The sequence below is a fragment of the Lepisosteus platostomus genome, chromosome 5 (assembly GCF_059453375.1).
Source record: "Lepisosteus platostomus isolate fLepPlt1 chromosome 5, fLepPlt1.hap1, whole genome shotgun sequence".
In the NCBI taxonomy this organism is placed as follows: Eukaryota; Metazoa; Chordata; class Actinopteri; order Semionotiformes; family Lepisosteidae; genus Lepisosteus; species Lepisosteus platostomus.
The window spans coordinates 16,212,105-16,229,696 of record NC_142615.1 but is presented as its reverse complement, the minus strand read 5'-3'; the positions used below and the strand labels follow the sequence as shown (position 1 = coordinate 16,229,696).

Here is a 17,592-nt window from a genome sequence, read left to right as displayed (position 1 = left end):
CATCTGGAATCATAATCAGTAAACCCCCTTTCCTGCCATAAACCCCTGTTGCTTAGAAGTCTAATTTTCAGGCAGAACTGACTTAAGTTAACCCTTCTTACATCTCTCAGCTCCTCGGTTGTCATTTCTGCTCCGTAAAGGGATCACAGCACGCGTCGGCTTCCAGCATGCTGGGTCGGGACACGATGCCGGGGGTTGGAGAGAGCGATGTCTTCCTCGTTAGTATAGTGGCAAGTATCCCCGCCTGTCACGCGGGAGACCGGGGTTCGATTCCCCGACGGGGAGTAGCTTTTCTTTCACCTCCTTAGAGAAAGGACTGCCTTTCACTTCTCTGTTTTCTTTCACAGCGTCGTGCACCTTTTCATTGCTCTCGCTTTCAGAGCCTCCGCACGGCACACGACTCGACATCAGGAAGCACATTGAAGTGAAAGCAGGAAGCGCTGTGACATGCACTGTGCAGATCCCGCCACACTAAGAGGTGAGTGGGTCTGTTCGATGCACAAAGAACGCTTTGAGAAGCGTCAAAGGCAAGTCATTCCGAGTTGGTCGTTTGTGTTTTCCGTTCAGACGCGAAATGCTGAAATGATCTCTCGGCTCCTCGGTTGTCATTTCTGCTCCGTAAAGGGATCACAGCACGCATCGGCTTCCAGCATGCTGGGTCGGGACACGATGCCGGGGGTTGGAGAGAGCGATGTCTTCATCGTTAGTATAGTGGCAAGTATCCCTGCCTGTCACGCGGGAGACCGGGGTTCGATTCCCCGACGGGGAGTAGCTTTTCTTTCACCTCCTTAGAGAAAGGACTGCCTTTCACTTCTCTGTTTTCTTTCACAGCGTCGTGCACCTTTTCATTGCTCTCGCTGTCTGACCGGGGTAAAGTTAGCTTGAAGTTCGAAAACGATTTTGCCACGCCTGTAGCGTTTACACGAAACCTCTTAGAATCGCGAGAATACTTGCTTTGTGCATAAAATACATTGTGAATGCTTTCTCAGCCTTTACTTTTTCGTTTATATTACATTTTTTGGACCAAGCACGAATATTATTTTGTCCATATCTTCGCAACGGAAGCACAGAACGCCTTCAAACCAAATGCATTTTAAAGACCACGACGTGGTCTTTCCACAGCCTCTACATCAAAGTATCAGTGAGCTAATTATCTTTTTTTAAACCTCCGGTTTTTCATCGATGCATAATTACGCACTAACTGGAACCCGGGGGACCGCTGTATACACAAGTTCACAACGCGAGAAATACTGTTCAATACGGCTTCATGCGAAAAACCCATATATGACCATAGGAAGCATAACTGTGCAGTCTCCAATTACTCAGACTGTAAGCACGGGAATAAAGCTTTGTCTGAATTCTGAAACCCTTCCTTTACGTCCTGTTTTCATTCAGGTAAGAGTCAGCTATATGCACAATACTACTGACAGCAGGAAGATTAAAATATTCTTTACTCAGCAGCTTATTAAAAACAGCTCCCATGATGTTCAAACCGATTTTTTACACAGAACACTGACACAGCTTTGCGTTCTGAATCTCTTTTTCTCGTGCTTTTATTTAATGTGGCACAATGCACTGGGATAGGGGTATTCTGTTCACAAACCAATAGCATTTAAACCACAGCACCCACAATGCTGCAAGTAAGTGTTTTACACACTAAGCAGAGAGCGATGTCTTCCTCGTTAGTATAGTGGCAAGTATCCCCACCTGTCACGCGGGAGACCAGGGTACATCAGGACGCGCATTGAAGTGAAAGCAGGATGCGCTGCAACATCCACTGTGCAGATCCCGCCACACTAAGAGGTGAGTGGGTCTGTTCGATCACAGCGCTAGGCGAACCCCCAAACAGTGTGGGTGGCAACAAACGAAATGGGCCTGTTTCCGCCCGGTTTCGATCCGGGGAAATCGGGCCCAGTAGTGGCGGGATCTGTACAGTGCATGTCTCAGCGCTTCAATGTGCTCAACATTCACTCCTACCCCGAGTGCAGAAAAGACAGCGTCCGCAGCAACAACAGCTCAGGTCTCTGCACAGGAGCTAAGCTGCCCTCATCTCCTCTGCTCTGCTCTGCGGCTCCTGCGGAGTGGAGTCCTGCCTGGAGCCGTGTTTGCAGGCGGCGGCTCCCTGCGCCCTGTCTGTGCGTCGTGTCCAAGAGCTCCTGGGAGGAAGAGAGAGCCCTCCCACTCGGGGGCTTTTCCACGGTCTGTGTGAGCAGGGGCGGGTGTGTCCAGTAGCTTATCGAGTGGAAGCCTGGGGCGGCGGAGAGCTGTGATCGTGCAGACCTTGAGGTGTCACCTCTTTGTCTGCTTTCCCGCCCCCCCTCCGCCCAAGCCCTGCTCCAAAGTAGCCCGGCAACCCCTCACACCTGTTCGTGTCACAACCTAATCCAGGTGTTGCATCCTGGTACACGAGTGCAGTACGGCTGAAGGTAGTAACTAGAACTGTACTCGCAGAAGAGCCGAAAATGGTAACTCGATTCAACTGTGTGTTTAAAGCCAGGATTTGGAACCTGGTCCGTGTTCCCGTATTGTGATAGTTTGTCAGTTTGTCTTGACTGGGGGATTCCGCGGGGCGCGTGGGAGACGTGAAAATGGTTAGGTGTGAAGGGAAAAAAAAAGTTTGATTAATCCAAAGTGAAATTTAAAAGAAATATTGACTGTCAGACGGAATTTAGGCTGAACAGGAATGTAGAAAAGTGTATGAACCTTTGGATAAAAATATTTAGAGGAATATTTGAGAATTCAACAGAATATCATAGATGAGACGGAAAAATCCCTGATGGAAAAGCTAAAAGCAATGGCTGAACGAAACGAAGTTGTATATGTAGAAAAAGAAAAAGAAAAAGAAGAAATAGAACGCCTTGAGAGAGAATCTGGGAGAAGGGTGGGAATTAGTGTGGAGATTTTTGAAAGAGCATTACCTACCGAAAACTGGTTAGAGAAAAGTAACAGCATGTCAGCAGAAGGAAGTGAGGATGTTTTCAGATTTTACAGAAAGGTTTATAGCTTTATGGATAGTATACTCGGGGTTAGCCGTTGAAAAGGAAGTGAATGAAGATACTTCCACAGTAATAAAACAAATTTACTTGAGTGGGTTAAAACCTGATGTTGCCAAGAATGTACAACTATGCTTTCCTGATATTACGGACAGCGGAGACAGATTTGATTTAATAACTCGCGAAGCATGCATGCAGAAGTGCGAGCGCTGCAAATGGGAGGTAAAAAGACTCCCAAGGAGGAGAAAAGGGAGCCGCCAGTTTTTCAAATTATTGTGCGACTTTAATGTTATACCGAGATATAAAACCTCAAAGACAAAACTACTAATAAGCTGGTGTGCAGTTACTAAAAAAAAATGTGTTTTTTGGAGAAATTGGAAGAAAGAGGCTTGATTTCACAATTAAAGACCATGTCAGAAGCTGAAACGAGAGCCATGTGTGAACTAACAGTTTTAATCTAGTAAACCCCTCTGTAGCCTTCCTAAATTTATCTCAGGATTGAAATAATCTTACAGGGTGCAGTAACTGGGGGACACAGGAGCACAGCTGTCCTGTTTTTAGACTAAAACAGCATAAAGATGTGATATAAAGTTTTCTAACGGGTAACAGGAGGCTACAGGAGAAGGGGTGCAAGGGTTGTGTTTAAAGCAAATATAAGCTGTCACAGTCTGCTTGGGAAAATATGTACAGTTTCAACTACTGATGTTGGTGGGGGACACCCCAGACCTATTTTAGGCCCAGACTGCAGCATTTTATAAGGAATTACTGCATGAAATAGCATTTATGTAAACTAACTCAATAGAGTTATGTGATATTGTGATTGTTTTACCTAATTACGGAATCCATAAGGCCGGGCTACTCCAAGTATTGGATCTTGAGAGGAAAAAAAAGGAGTATAAAACCAACTACATGATGAAGCCAGGGTGAATGCCTTCTCAGAACGAGCTTGTCTAGTGACGTATTGGTTTAAGGGGGGTAGTGCAGTCTAAAGACAAAATTGCCTTGACCCCTGCAGCAGAAACCATTTTTGATGTTTTGAAACAAGCTTTCTTGCAGGCACTGGCCCTGGACTGGATTCCCTCAGACGGATCATCTGTATGTAATCTGTATGTAAGTGAAAGAAATGGGTTGTGAGCCGTTGTGCTGGTGCAGGAGCATGGAGATATGCATCGTCTGGTGGGTTATTATTATTCAGGACCCCTTGATGCGGTGGCCAAGGGGCCGTGTTTATGTGTTGTGCAGGCTACCTGCCTGGCTGTATAAACTGTGAATAATCTGGTGTAGAACTAGCAGACCGAATGAAAATATTTAATTGAAACTTGTAAATATGCTAAATGGAAAATTGTAGCAATTTATATAGTGTCAGGTGCACAGTCCTGGTAGAACAGGAGTCTGAGACCCCTGTGAGACCTCTGTTGGTGAAAAGGGGACAGCTACAGGATATTCAGGCTGAGGCCTCTAAAGCAGAGAAAAGGACATGGTTAGAAAAGAGTGTGGTGCTGCCAGCACACTGGACGCTCTGCATGCCCTCACAGCCTAATGCCCTTTGTAGCTCGACAAATGCACTCTGTCGGACACCTGGGTGTGAGTCAAATGGTGTGCTGGTTACCCAAACCTGGGTGGGGACCGTGTTTGAAGCAGTAGCCACTTATGTGGTATCTCAATGTGATGCTTATCAAAGGAACTCAACTACAGTTCAGGTGCAGGTGCTACAGCTCAAACGGCTTGCTCCTGAGAAACCTTTCATGCAGTAGCAAATGTTTACAATTTACATTTGTAAAGGGAAACCTTGGCTCTTATAATCTGTTTTCCCAGTGGGTTGCTGTCACTGCCTCTGTGTCTACCAAACACTTGATGATGGAGATAAGCCCTCGGTGGGCACTGACGTACCGCTTGTATTATGATCAAGGGACAGGCTGTGGCTGGATTATTCGGGGTGAGACGGACTGAGATCACCCTCAGTCTGCTGGAACAGTGGAATGAAGGAACAGAACTCTAAAAGATCGACTAGACATCAGACTGAAGGAGCGCCATGGGATGCGGGCTGGATCAAACAGAACTGTGTAATAGAGCCTGTTTGATATCATCACAGGCCAATCAACGAAACTTCCTGGAGGGATGAATTTGGCTAATGGATTGTTGAATTTGCTAATTCTCTATTGTAGTATTGTAGGTTGTTAATTGAAGTGGTGCACGGGGCTGGTGAACAGGTGCTGGACACTTGGAGACCTCCAGTAGAGGGAAGACACGACCTGATACCTGGCGAGTGGGTGTGGTGAGGAAGATATACCCTGCCAGATGTTGCAACCCTGCTGGGAAGGACCATATCAAGTGCAACTGACTACCGACTCTGCCATCTGAGTGACAGGATGAGATCGCTGGATCTACGCATTGCGCCGACACCGAACCACTGCACCAGAGACTGAGTGAACATTAATTATTATATTGTCACTGTTTCTGTGTTTGTTGAGCTTCCTGAGGGGGGGCGACAGTGTACCTGTTAAGTGTAAGGAGCTTTACTTTGATAAAATGGGGATATGGAATCAATACTTTATCAGTCAGCCACAAATAATAACCAGGGCTCATGTTGGGATTGTATTGCTATAAAAGATGCTCATGGGAGTAATCCCCTTTGATAGAGGTGATTATTTAGGTTTATTGGCATGGGTAAATAGCCCTGCTTTAAGTCTGAGTGTAACTCAGATGTATTAGAATGGAAATAACTGTATGCTCCTCGCTATAATCACAGTTTTAGGCCATTCTCTATTAGGGTGATAGACAGCTGTTTAGGTGACCCAGCTGTTGACCAATCTTGTAAAAAAAAAACCCTAAGAAAAATGCTGGGCTCCAGCCCACAGGGATTTACCTGTGCTGTAGGAACTAATGCATGAATAAGGAGACTGGATTCTGGTGAAAGACAGGAAAAAGAGGTGGTGTTCGCTCAGGTGGAGGGGGCCGTGCCAGGTGTCCTGAATTCATGCTTCCCACTGTAAAAAGGTCACAAACGAACTGAGCAAAGAGCAGGAGTGATGTCTCCACAGGGATAGATGGGGATCACATGCTTGGGACTGATGTGCACAGCCTTTTTCCTTTTTATGTGGAAGCCTGTCACCCAGAAGCCCAGAAAGAGGAAGAATCTAAACGCAAAGCCTCTTTGTATACAAACTGGCTGAATGAAACTGATAATGAGGGGGATATGAGTAATTTGTGGTACAAATTTATAAATCATACTGTAAAGTTAAAGAAATTTAATGCATCTTGTTATGTATGTGCTTTAATGCCTCATTCTACAGCCTCACCCATTTCTCTCCTGGTTAGAATCACTGTTTGGGCCAGGGGGAATGTTTTTCTTTAAGTTACTTACACCGACTATAGGGGCTGTGATACTTGTCTTTCTGTTTTTGTGTTGCTGTACAAAATATATTATTCCATTGCTTTGAAATATGGTAATGAATATGTTTGCGCATCAGTATGTTCTGATAAGAACGCAAGAATCCGAAGTATGGGAGCCTCCTGGGAGTCCATATGAAGAATCTAACTTTTAATCATTTTCAAGAATAAAAAGAAGGGAATTGAAGTGGAAATCTAATAAGTAAATTGATTCTTAAAAATGTAGAGAGCTTTGAAAAAAATATATTGGTGCTTTTAGATAATATATTTCAAGGATGTAAATGCTGTGCTACAGTTTAGAAGACAATGTACCAAAACAATATATGCTGTCTGGGTCATTAGAATTAGCTGAAAGTAACTGATTAGCTTTGAATAACAAATCTAGTTTTTCTTCTCTCGCTCTATGATGTAATCTGTTTTCTCTTAGAGAAAGGGGAAGTTTTAGAAGGGACCAAGTGCTGAACTTTTTTACAGCGCAACGTCTTATAAAAACCCTGTAGTGCTTGTAACAAATTGAGTCTCTGGTTGCACTTTGCAAAGTGGCAGCAGGGCTCCCAATATTGCAATATTGAAATAAAGACCTTACTCAGGTGAGAACTCTCTTTTGTGGCTTCCTTGATAGTTATATTTCCATGACAGAACACACAGCTTCATTAGCGAATACATATGCAGGACAACTAGAGAAGACGTTTTACAGAGGAAGGATTTTTAGAAACATCCCATCAGTGACATCACTGAAGTCAACTCCTAGGTACTGTAACTGTCGTGTGGATAGTTTCACAAGAATCAGACAAAGGTTTAAGCATCGCTTGTTCTAGATAAAACTGCAAAAAAAAAACAACAACCCATAATGTACTTCTTTGCGGCTCTGGTTGCCCAAATCATATATTCACAACGTGAAATTTAGAAAATCATATTACGTAACCAAAATCCGCAATATGGAAACAGAACCTGTGTAATTGTTGATAGATGATGTACTCGTAACATTTTTACAAGACGAACTACAACATTTAAAAAATGACTTGTATGTACTTGATATCTCTAATCAATCCACGGCGACATTGTTAAAGCAGAGTCCCAGTAAAACGAAACTAAAACGCCCTGGGCATACCGTTTCGCGCTTCTTATTAGTTGCTCAAAAGTAATTTGACCGTATGAAATGCATAATATAAACCTAGAAACATATACGTGAGCAGTATTTACGTACTGTAGTATCGGTGTTAAGACATACCTCTCAAATACTGTAAATCAAGTTAAAAATATCTCAAGACCGATTCTGGTCATAATGAAACCATGTTTCGTGTATGTTTTCTTTAAAGTACCGAGACCAGCCATATACTGTATGTTTATGTTCCAAAATTAATATCGTTTATGGCCTTCACACGCGTTGCAGTATGCTCCTATTCTTTTTATGCTCAGCTACTAAGATTTCCCTTCAGTGGTAAAATTAGATATGAATTTTCAATACTTAAACGGGCACAGTTAAGACATTAAATATACATATACATACTGTATACAGTACAGTTTTCATACAGTAATATGTTTATGTTCCTAAATCAATCTCTTTTATGAGCATGTGAAAGGCATGGTGAATCGATTCTCAAAAATTACTGTACTTTGCACGATTGGAATCAAATGCGTGATTGCGAAATGCTGTGGTGTTACTTTTACAAAGACGGTCAATGAAAAAAAGAATGTTGACCAGGGCAATACTTTGAGTTTATACTTACAGCTTGTCCAAGGTCATTCATTATTAATACTATTAGTAATATCTTCGTTAAAGACTTTGATGGCCACAGCTCAAACATGAGAGGTTGAGCTTTATTAGCTCCACCTTGCCGAAATTCCGGATACTATTATTTTGCTTGTCATATTATAGGAGAATTTACAGTAACTAGCGGTATTTACCGGTAACTCGCGGTATTTACCGGTAACTGCGGTAGACTGCGTACAGCGTACCGGAAAATAATGCGGTATCGCCCACGCATTTTGAATGGCTGCATCTGTATGTCCCACAGCTCTGAGCCCATTGGGCCTGCTGGTGTGACCAGAGCTGCAGCGTCGCCATGCTGGTGGGGGTCAGTTCGGCTTTTCTGTTGGAATGAACAGGGGGGTTACATGATGGTGCTGTCTGTGGTCTGGCTGTCCTGCTGGTCTGGATGAGGGGTGCGTAGTGTGGTGCAGGTTCTTGTCCCATCCTGCTCTTGGTCCAGGTTGGAGGGTTGCACCGATTCTGAGTCTTGTTAGCTGGTATGGATGGGTTTGGGGGTGTTGATACCAGAGTGGTCCGGGGGGGGGGTGCAGGTGTCTCGGGGGCATTCTTGTTTTTCTGTGAGTTCAGGTTGATTCTGTTGGTTTTGCCACGAATCTCCCTAACGCAGGCAAGCGCTCCCGCATTCCTACGAGCTCTCCCCGTACCAAACGTGCACGTGTCAATCAGTCCTCTGCTTAAACCCTCATCTGTCCCCCGGTCATTGCTCACGATTGAGATTCTCTCCCGGAGCTTACGTACTAACTACACCTTTGCCTTACTATGACTTCTCCCCTGGACCTCGACCCCGCTTTTCCGACTACTGCTTTAGCCACTCGATTTTGTACCTTCGCCTGTTTTACGCTTTCTCGGATCCTGACCCCAGCCTGTCTCTTCGTTTACGCCTCTGCCTTCTGAATCCACACCGACGCAACTTCTACGCCTTCCCGGACTCCGACCCCTGCCAGTCCCTCGACTACACTTTCGCCTGTCGATTCTGTGCCTACGCCTGTGCTACATGTGGAAGACCGAGTCAAAAGGTCAGGACAGTGACTATGCGTGGGAAAGGTTTTCTGTTCGCACCTAAGACCACTGTCTTAGGTGCAAACTAAAGCCTGTGATTCCTCACACCCATTCAACCAGAGAAAATTGAAACAGATTGTAGGATGCCAAATGGCACCCCCCTGTCCTGTTTGTTTGACTTCTGACACTGCCCCTTTCCCTGTATGTTCCTTTGATATGTTAAAGTATTGCCTACTTTTAATGTATAAAAAAGGAAAGTATAACTTCAGTCCAGTGAGCATGTCTTGAGTGCTAGGGGAAACCCTTTCTCTATGATATGCTCCCCTTCAGCTGATTGTATTAAAGATCTCTGTTGACAATCTCCCAACCTGAGTGAAGACTGAGTTTTCTTCGACATACGCCTTCCCGGACTCGGACCCCTGCCTGTTTACTCCGACTACGCCTGCGTCTCGCGCCAACCCTACCAAGGGCACCGGATTGGATCCCTATCCTCAGCAGTCAGCCCCTGCATGACAGGTTCTGAGTGTCTTGGTTACATCCGTTTGTGTGTATAGATGAAAAAGCTATTGAAGAGCACCCCGACACCCCCCACCCATCTCGGTGGAAGTTGCCATGTTCAAAAAATCCTAAAAAGATAATTAAAGTTTCACACAACAAAGCATGACTGTGAAAGGTCAGGAGGCCTGCCTAATGGTGGTGCTGGCCCCACTAGCACCTCTTCCAGCAGCAACCTTAGTTTTTCCCAGGAGGTCTCCCATCCAGGTACTGACCAGGCTCACACCTGCTTCAGTACTGAAGGCTGCTGATTATGGCCAGCAGCCATATCACCCTACAACTCACAACTGGCAACCCACTGAAGCTAAGCAGGTGTGAGCCTGGTCAGTACCTGGATGGTAGACCTCCTGGGAAAAACTAAGGTTCCTGCGGGAAGAGGTGCTAGTGGAGCCAGCAGGGGGCACTTACCCTGCGGTCCATCTGGGTCCTAATGCCCCAGTATAGTGACGGGGACACTATACTGTAAACAGGCGCCTTCCTTCGAATGAGATGTAAAACTGAGGTCCTGACTCTCTGTGGTCATTACAAATCCCATGGCGTTTCTTGAAAAGAGTAGGGGTGTAACCCCGGCATCCTGGCCAAATTTCCCCATTGGCCCTTACCAATCATGTCCTCCTGATAATCCCCCTCTTTGAATTGGCTACATTTCTCTTCTCTCCTCCTCACTGATAGTGGTGAGTGTTCTGGCGCACTATGGCTGCCGTCGCATCATCCAGGTGGATGCTGCACATTGGTGGTGGTGGAGGGGAGTCCCAATTACCTGTAAAGCGCTTTGAGTGGAGTGTCCAGAAAACCGCTATATAAGTGTAAGCAATTATTATTATTATTATTATTATTAATGAGCACAACACTTGATTACAGTAAAAAAAATCATTAAAAAATAAAGAAATGTTCCACAACTCAAAGCAAGGTTGTATAAGGTTAGGGGAGCTGTCTGATGTGTAAAACACCTGGTTGCAGCACTGTGGCTGTTGTGCTTGAAGAGCTATTGACTCGTGAATAGCACCCTCCTATCACCATGTACCGCCTGTCTAATGGTGCCATATTGAAAACATCATAAAAAAATAAAGAAAAGGGACACAGCCACAGCAAGATTGTATAAGGTTAGGGGGCTTGTCTGGTGTGTAAAACACCTGGTTGCAGCAATGTGGCTGTTGTGCTTGAATTGCTATTGAGCCATGAAGAAGACCCACCTATCCCAATGTATTACCTGTAGTGTTACCTTCAGAAAATCATAAAAAAATAAAGAAAGGGGTCACAGCCACAGCAAGGTTGTATGAGGTTAAGGGGCCTGTCTGGTGTGTAAAACATATGGTTTCAGCAGTGTGGCTGTTGTATTTGAATTGCTATTGTAGCGGCAATGCTCCCAAACGTCTGCCTGCTGCAGAGCTATCCGATACTGATAGTGAACTGCCGGAAGTTTAAGGTCTAGGGCTAATGATGATGCCCGATGCCTCATTTCTATGTACCTTATAACTGAGAGCAGGTATACGCAATGTTCTTTCCAACACTATTTCCTGTACAAATTCTCGAGAGGTAATGTGAATATTGGGTGGTAGAATCCACCGTGGTACAACAGACATCACTTAACTCTGTTTTTGTTTTGAAGGCAACAACGCCTCAGGACCTCGTGACCTTCAAAAAGGGGGGATATGTAGCGGCAATGCTTGTTAATAAGACAGAATTAAGCATTGGTATGCTGTCCTAAAGGAGGCCCCATCTCACCCTCCATCTCTGTGGTGCTGCCACAGAGAAAGTATTTATGCAGGCTGATTTAAGATGTTTTCTTTTGATAAGGAACAAGCTCCCAGACGGGGATGCACTTAGCTAAGCCTGGCTATCATGATCAATGGTCATCCATTGGCGCCTATCAGTCTAGGGAGTGCCGAATGGACATCTGGACTGCATTCCTAAGTGTCAAGAGTAAGTGACTTATATCTCATCTTGACCAACCAATCAGGGACTGGCAGGGCGTGGTAATACCATGTGGGTCTCCAATGCCCGCCAAACTCTCAACCAATCAGCACACATCTGGGTCTTGGTCAAAAAGGGAGTGCAAGCTCAGATCGGGGCTCTCCTTGGCCATTTTCGCGCATCCTCAGAGACAATCACGTGACAACTGCTGTTGTCTGCAAAAGGACTTGGACTTTGTTCTAAGTGCGAGGCCGAGGATCCCGTACGTACTCAGAATTCTACCAACGTGAATGCTCCGCTTGATCAACAGCAGCCTACAGTTGGACCCTCGTCGACAACCTGAATAGCTTATTCAGAAGCAGCGCTGGACCGGGAACGAACCAGCTTCTTCCCAGGCAAAAGAGTGACTTGTGAGGACTCGCGGTCACACTCTGTGCATAGAGACTTTCTACTAGCCAACCGGACTCCTGGTAGATCCCCTCGGAGCAACGACTGCCCTGCGCGCCGCTGTCAGATTCCTCCGCCCGTCCTACTCCGAGCTGCACCTTGACTGGTTGGCCGGTAGCCAGAGGACGCCGACACAACGCCCATTGGCCAACCGCTGCAACAGAGGCTGCAACAGAGCCTGTCAGCTGGTTTGGTGTTCAAACTTAGCCAAAAGGCCGAAATCGCTTCTCGGCCTTTTGGCTAAGATCAAGTTCAAGTGGTCAATTCTGGAGCTGCTATTCCTCCCTGACCATGTATATCCTGCTGTTGTGGGATTTATACATCTATATGTGTCTGAGAGTTTAAAGTCTTGAACTAAGTTTTGCAGGGCCAGTGAGCTGGAATCCAATTTTATCGGCCTTTTGGCTAAGATCAAGTTCAAGTGGCATGCCCGCAGTTCTTGTCTTTCCAAAGGTCTAGAAGGCGATCGAAGATTCTGAAGAGTGCTTGAGCTGGTATCGCTCTAGTTTGAGCCTAGGGGGTTAAGGCCAAGCAGCAGCTGAGCTGGGTGGGATCCGGCAGCAACGTTCTCTCTCTCTGCTCTCTCCTCTCCTCTCCCCTCCCCCTTTCTCTTGCTCCGCCTCCTTGGCCTCTTGGCTGGAAGTGGGTACACGTGGCCTGCCCGCGGTGCTTGCTTTCTTCCTCGAGACTCGGAAGCGCTATCCGCTCCCTCTCTTTCTCGCTCTCTCTCTCTCCCTCTCTCTCTGCCTCCTTGGCCTCTTGGCTAGGAGCAGGTACACGTGGCCTGCCCGCGGTGCTTGCTTTCCACCTTGAGACTCGGAAGTGCTATCCACTCCCTCTCTCTCTCGCTCTCTCTCTCTGCCTCCTTGGCCTCTTGGCTGGGAGCAGGTACACGTGGCCTGCCCGCGGTGCTTGCTTTCTTCCTTGAGACCCGGAAGCACTTTCCGCTCTCCTCTCTCCCTCTCCTCCTGCGCCTGCACCTAGCTGGGCTTTGCCCACAAGGACAAAGGCCAGGGATCCCTCGCTGCTCCTTTTGCTCTCTCTCTTTCCCTCCTTTTTTTTTTCTCCCTCAGAGATGGCAGAAAAGAGGACATTGATCCGGTTCCACTGGACAAAGAAGATGGAGCCGATGCCGACTGCAAAGGCCTTCTTTATGACCTTCCTGCGAGGGATCTTGCAGTTGGTGGCCGGAGATCTCTACTGCCTCCAGGACAACAAGGCAGAGAGATACATGGAGGCCTACATGGCTACGGTCGCATCGTACGAAAAGGCAACGAGACTGATCAGGGAGAAAGGTAAGCACCCTGGTTTCTCTGATTTCAGGCTGGAGCCTATGAGGAAGATGAATCAGAGGACCATCACGGTTTGCACATACAATCCCTACGTACCAGCGGAACGGGTAACAGCGTACCTGTATGTAACCGTGGTGGGAAAACCGACAGAGGTCAGGGACGAAGGCGTCTGGTACGGCAAACGCCAGTACCGAGTCCTCCTGAAGGAGGACCCAGAGGACGTCGATGGTTTCCAGCACCCCCCGGCTTGCTTCAACATCGGAGCCGACAGGGGGTACCTCTACTACCCCAGGATGCCAGATTTTTGCAGCAAGTGCAGACAGTCCGGCCACAAGACAAACACATGTGACATCGTCGGACGGGCACCTGGCAAAAACCTGCCGGGCAGCCAAAAAGTGCGACGGATGCGGCGCCGAGGGATACCTCCTTCGCCAATGCAAGGTAAGCAAACCTTCGTTTGCACAGGTGGTTGAAGCCGGCAGGCAGAAACCGGTCTCCAGACAAAGGGAGAGGGCTGAGAACAAAGAACCCGCACCTCCCCCGCTGAGACCCGAAACTGCCGAGGCCACACCCCCAGCCGCATCGGTGCCACAAGATGGCCGCCAGGAAGAGGGACAAGATGGCCGACCGGAGGAAGGGCCCTGGATAACTCCCAGCAAAAAGGGAAAGTGAAAGCGGGAGAAGAGACCCAGGGCGGACCCACCTTCGGAAGGATAAAAAAAGAGAGTGGTAAGGGAAAACCGTTTCCTCGCCCTAGAGGAAACGGAACTTTCTTCCCTCGAGGCCCAGGAACAACCGGAGGAGGCGCTTCAGGAAATGGAAACCCTCCCCCCCGAGGCCCAGGAAACGGAACCCCCCTCCACCGAGTCCCACGGACAAAAGGAGGAGGCAGCCCAGGAAGAGGTAACCCCCTCCCCCGAGGCCCAGGGACAACAGGAAGAGGCATCACAGGAAGTCGGAACCCCCTCCCCCGAGGCCCAGGAACAACAGGAAGAGGCAGCCCAGGAATGGGAGCCCCCTTCCCCAGAAGCCCAGGAGAAACTGGAGGCCCCCGAAACTCCCGGAGAAAGGGAAGAAAGGAGCCTTCCCAAAGCGGTGGCGGAGAGTATCCTCGAGGACGACGAGGATTATTTCGAAGCCGCCCTGGAGCCCGGACTGATGGTAGGGCTGGACCTGTCCAGCATGTTTACATTTCAGTCCCAAGCGAAACCTGGAGGGAGCCCAGCATATTCCCCCCAGGACCCGAACGAGAGGAGTTACATCTAGGCTAAACAGTGCCCAGATGGAGACTCCCAAGTTTCAACTGTAAGTACAGAGAGGAGGTTTAACTTTCACTAGTTTAACCATGACTGTGAAACTAACCTTCCTAACAACCAACGTGAGAGGGCTGAGAGACCCGGTGAAAAGACGGGGAGTCTTTCATGATCTGGCCTCAAAGTCTTTCTCAGTTTGTTTCTTACAGGAGGTCCACCTGAAGGATGAAAGTGACAAGCTGACATTCACCAGGGAATGGACGAAGGGAGAATCATGCTGGAGCGTAGGAGGGGTCCACTCTTCCGGAGTGGGAATCCTCCTCGGAAACCCAGAGATGACGCTGGTTTCCTCATTCTCGGTGGTGCAGGGCCGGATCCATGTCGCAGACATCGACTGGAGGGGGCAGAAGTTGAGAGCGATTAACGTCTATGCTCCGACGGAACCCTCTATCCGGAAGGAAGTTTTTGCTGACCTGGCCAGCTGCTGCACCACCAACAGACAGGTGGTGCTCGGCGGGGACTTCAACGTCGACCGGGAGAAGGGGAGCGACGCTAGCTCGGCAGAGCTGGAGTCGCTACTCAAGCAGTTCTCCCTGGTAGACGGTTTCAGACAGTGCCGCCCTAACGACGCCGGAACGACCTGGAAAAACTCCCGGGGAGTGTGCAGCCGCCTGGACTACATCTTCCTGCACACGACCTGCTCCCTGGAGTCGGCGACGGTGTCCCCGGCGTGGTATTCCGACCACGAGCGCTTGACGGTGGTGGCTAACACCAGCCTGCCAGCATTCGGTCGTGGGTACTGGAAGCTGAACCGGGAGATACTGGAGGAAGACGACTTCAGGGCACTGTTCCGGAAAGACTACGCGAGCTGGGGCGATCTGAGAGACGGCTACAGCTCCGTGGTGGAATGGTGGGAGTCGGTGAAGGACAGGACCCGAACCCTGGCGCAGACGTACTGCAGACGGAAGGCGGCCAGGGAGAGGAAGGAAGCTGCATGACTCCAGAGGCAACTCGAGGAGGAGTACAGCTCGGCTAACGGGGGAGGAGCCTTCAATTCAGCCCGGGCACGGGACCTGAAGGAGAGGCAATGCAGACTGCACACGGAGAAAGCCAAGGCTTTCCTGGTCAAGGCACAAAGGGAGCATTATGAAAATAATGAAACCTGTTCCTCCTTTTTCTTCAATCAGGTCCGGGGAGCCCAGAAAAAGAGGGTGATCCACAGCCTGAGACGGGGAGATGGAGAGGAAGTGCTGGACGAGAGCGACAAAGTAGAGGTGGCCACCGCTTTCTACACGGAGCTCTTTTCAGAAAAGCAGACGGAGGTGGAGGCAGGCGATGCTTTTCTGGAGGAGCTGAAGGCACGAGTACCGGAGGAGGTGAGGGAGGACTTGGAGGGTCCGATTGCGGCCGAGGAGCTGAAGGCGGCGCTCTTGTCCATGGAGAATGGCAAGGTGCCGGGGCCGGACGGACTCCCCAAGGAATTCTACACCTGCTTCTGGGACACCCTGGCAGCAGATCTGGTGGAAGTGGCGCAGGAGATCTTCCGCCGGGGGAAACTCGGAGACACCATGAAGGAGGGCATCATCTCCCTGCTCTTCAAAAGCCCTTAGCAGAGACGGTGAGATGGGACCCTGTCATCGACGGCCTGGAGATACCGGGAGGCGCGGGGGAAACCCTAAAGATCTACCAGTACGCCGACGACACGACGCTGTTCCTGAGGTCGGACAGGGGGTTGAGGAGGGCCCTGCAGGTCATGGAGCAATACTCCAGAGCCTCGGGGTCGAAACTCAACCGCCGAAAGAGCAAACTGAAGTTCTTCGGGCCCTGGAAGCACAGGACGACGGCGCCGGAGGGTCTCGAGCTCTGCACGGAGCCCCTCAAAATACTGGGGGTTTCCTTCCAGAGCCAGGACAACGAGACCAACAACTGGACCAAGAGGATCGCCAAGGTGAACGCGAAGCTGGGTCTGTGGAAAACGCGGTCGCTGTCCTACACAGGGAAAGTGATGGTGTTGAAAGCAGACATCCTGCCGGCTTTGGTTTACCTGGCGGTGGTGTACCCGCTGCCGGCCAGACTCAGACGAGTGCTGCAAGGGATGATCTTCGGCTTCGTCTGGGGCGGCAAGTACGAGTACATCACGAGAAACCGGATGTGTCAACCGGTCGAGGAAGGGGGTCGAGATGTCCCACATTTCCCCCTGAAACTCGACTGCATCTTCTACTGCAACCTCTGTCGGGCGCTGCGGGAGCCCATCGGCCCTCAGGAGGAGGACGAAGCGCCTAGTCGCCAAATGGGGTTTCCCCACGGCGAGGGAGCGCTGGAAAGGACTTTGGGCCCTATACAGGGATTAAAGGACAATAGCGAGTGGTAGGTTTGGAGGGACTCTCTTAATTGCGCAAATCCGCCCCCACTTGCAAAGATTGATAACGGACAATCAATCGCCGTTGTTTTTTATTACATGGAGTGTTAATATGTGTGAGATGTTCCTTTTGAGATGTTTTTTTTGCGGAATAAAGTATATTTTGTAGAACAAAAAAAATCTTATGACAAGGTTTACAAGTTATCTGTTGAACTACATTCTAATAGGTGTGGTCACATTCCAGGTCATTTGTTTACGTTTTTGTTTCTGGTGCAACTGTTAGATGAAATGTGCTAATATGTAACCTAACTCCAGTGTGAATAACTAGAAGAGGGGAGCAGCTCCATTCCAGACCAAGGGAGCTTTGAGATTGGCTGGGCCAGATCTCTCATTTGCATATCTGATTTGGAAATACAACACTAAACCCCCTTCTTGCATGGATTTAACTTGCACCCAAGAGTCCTCTACTGTGTATTGCTACTTATTTTTTTATGATAAGTTGTGATTAGCAGTTGACAGGTTTTATTTGTTGAATTATAAATGGTTCTGTATTATCACCCTGAATGGCCTGTACTCAAGGTTTGGTAGGGTATGTGTTTTCATTTTATTTACCAAA

The 17,592-nt window shown here is 48.3% G+C and overlaps 1 non-coding gene across 1 annotated transcript; it reads left to right on the top strand.

The window, feature by feature from the left end:
- The first annotated feature begins 213 nt into the window (after positions 1-213).
- Positions 214-285, top strand: trnad-guc (transfer RNA aspartic acid (anticodon GUC)). The gene has a single exon. It is a non-coding gene; the product is annotated as a tRNA-Asp (tRNA).
- The last annotated feature ends 17,307 nt before the right edge of the window (positions 286-17,592 follow it).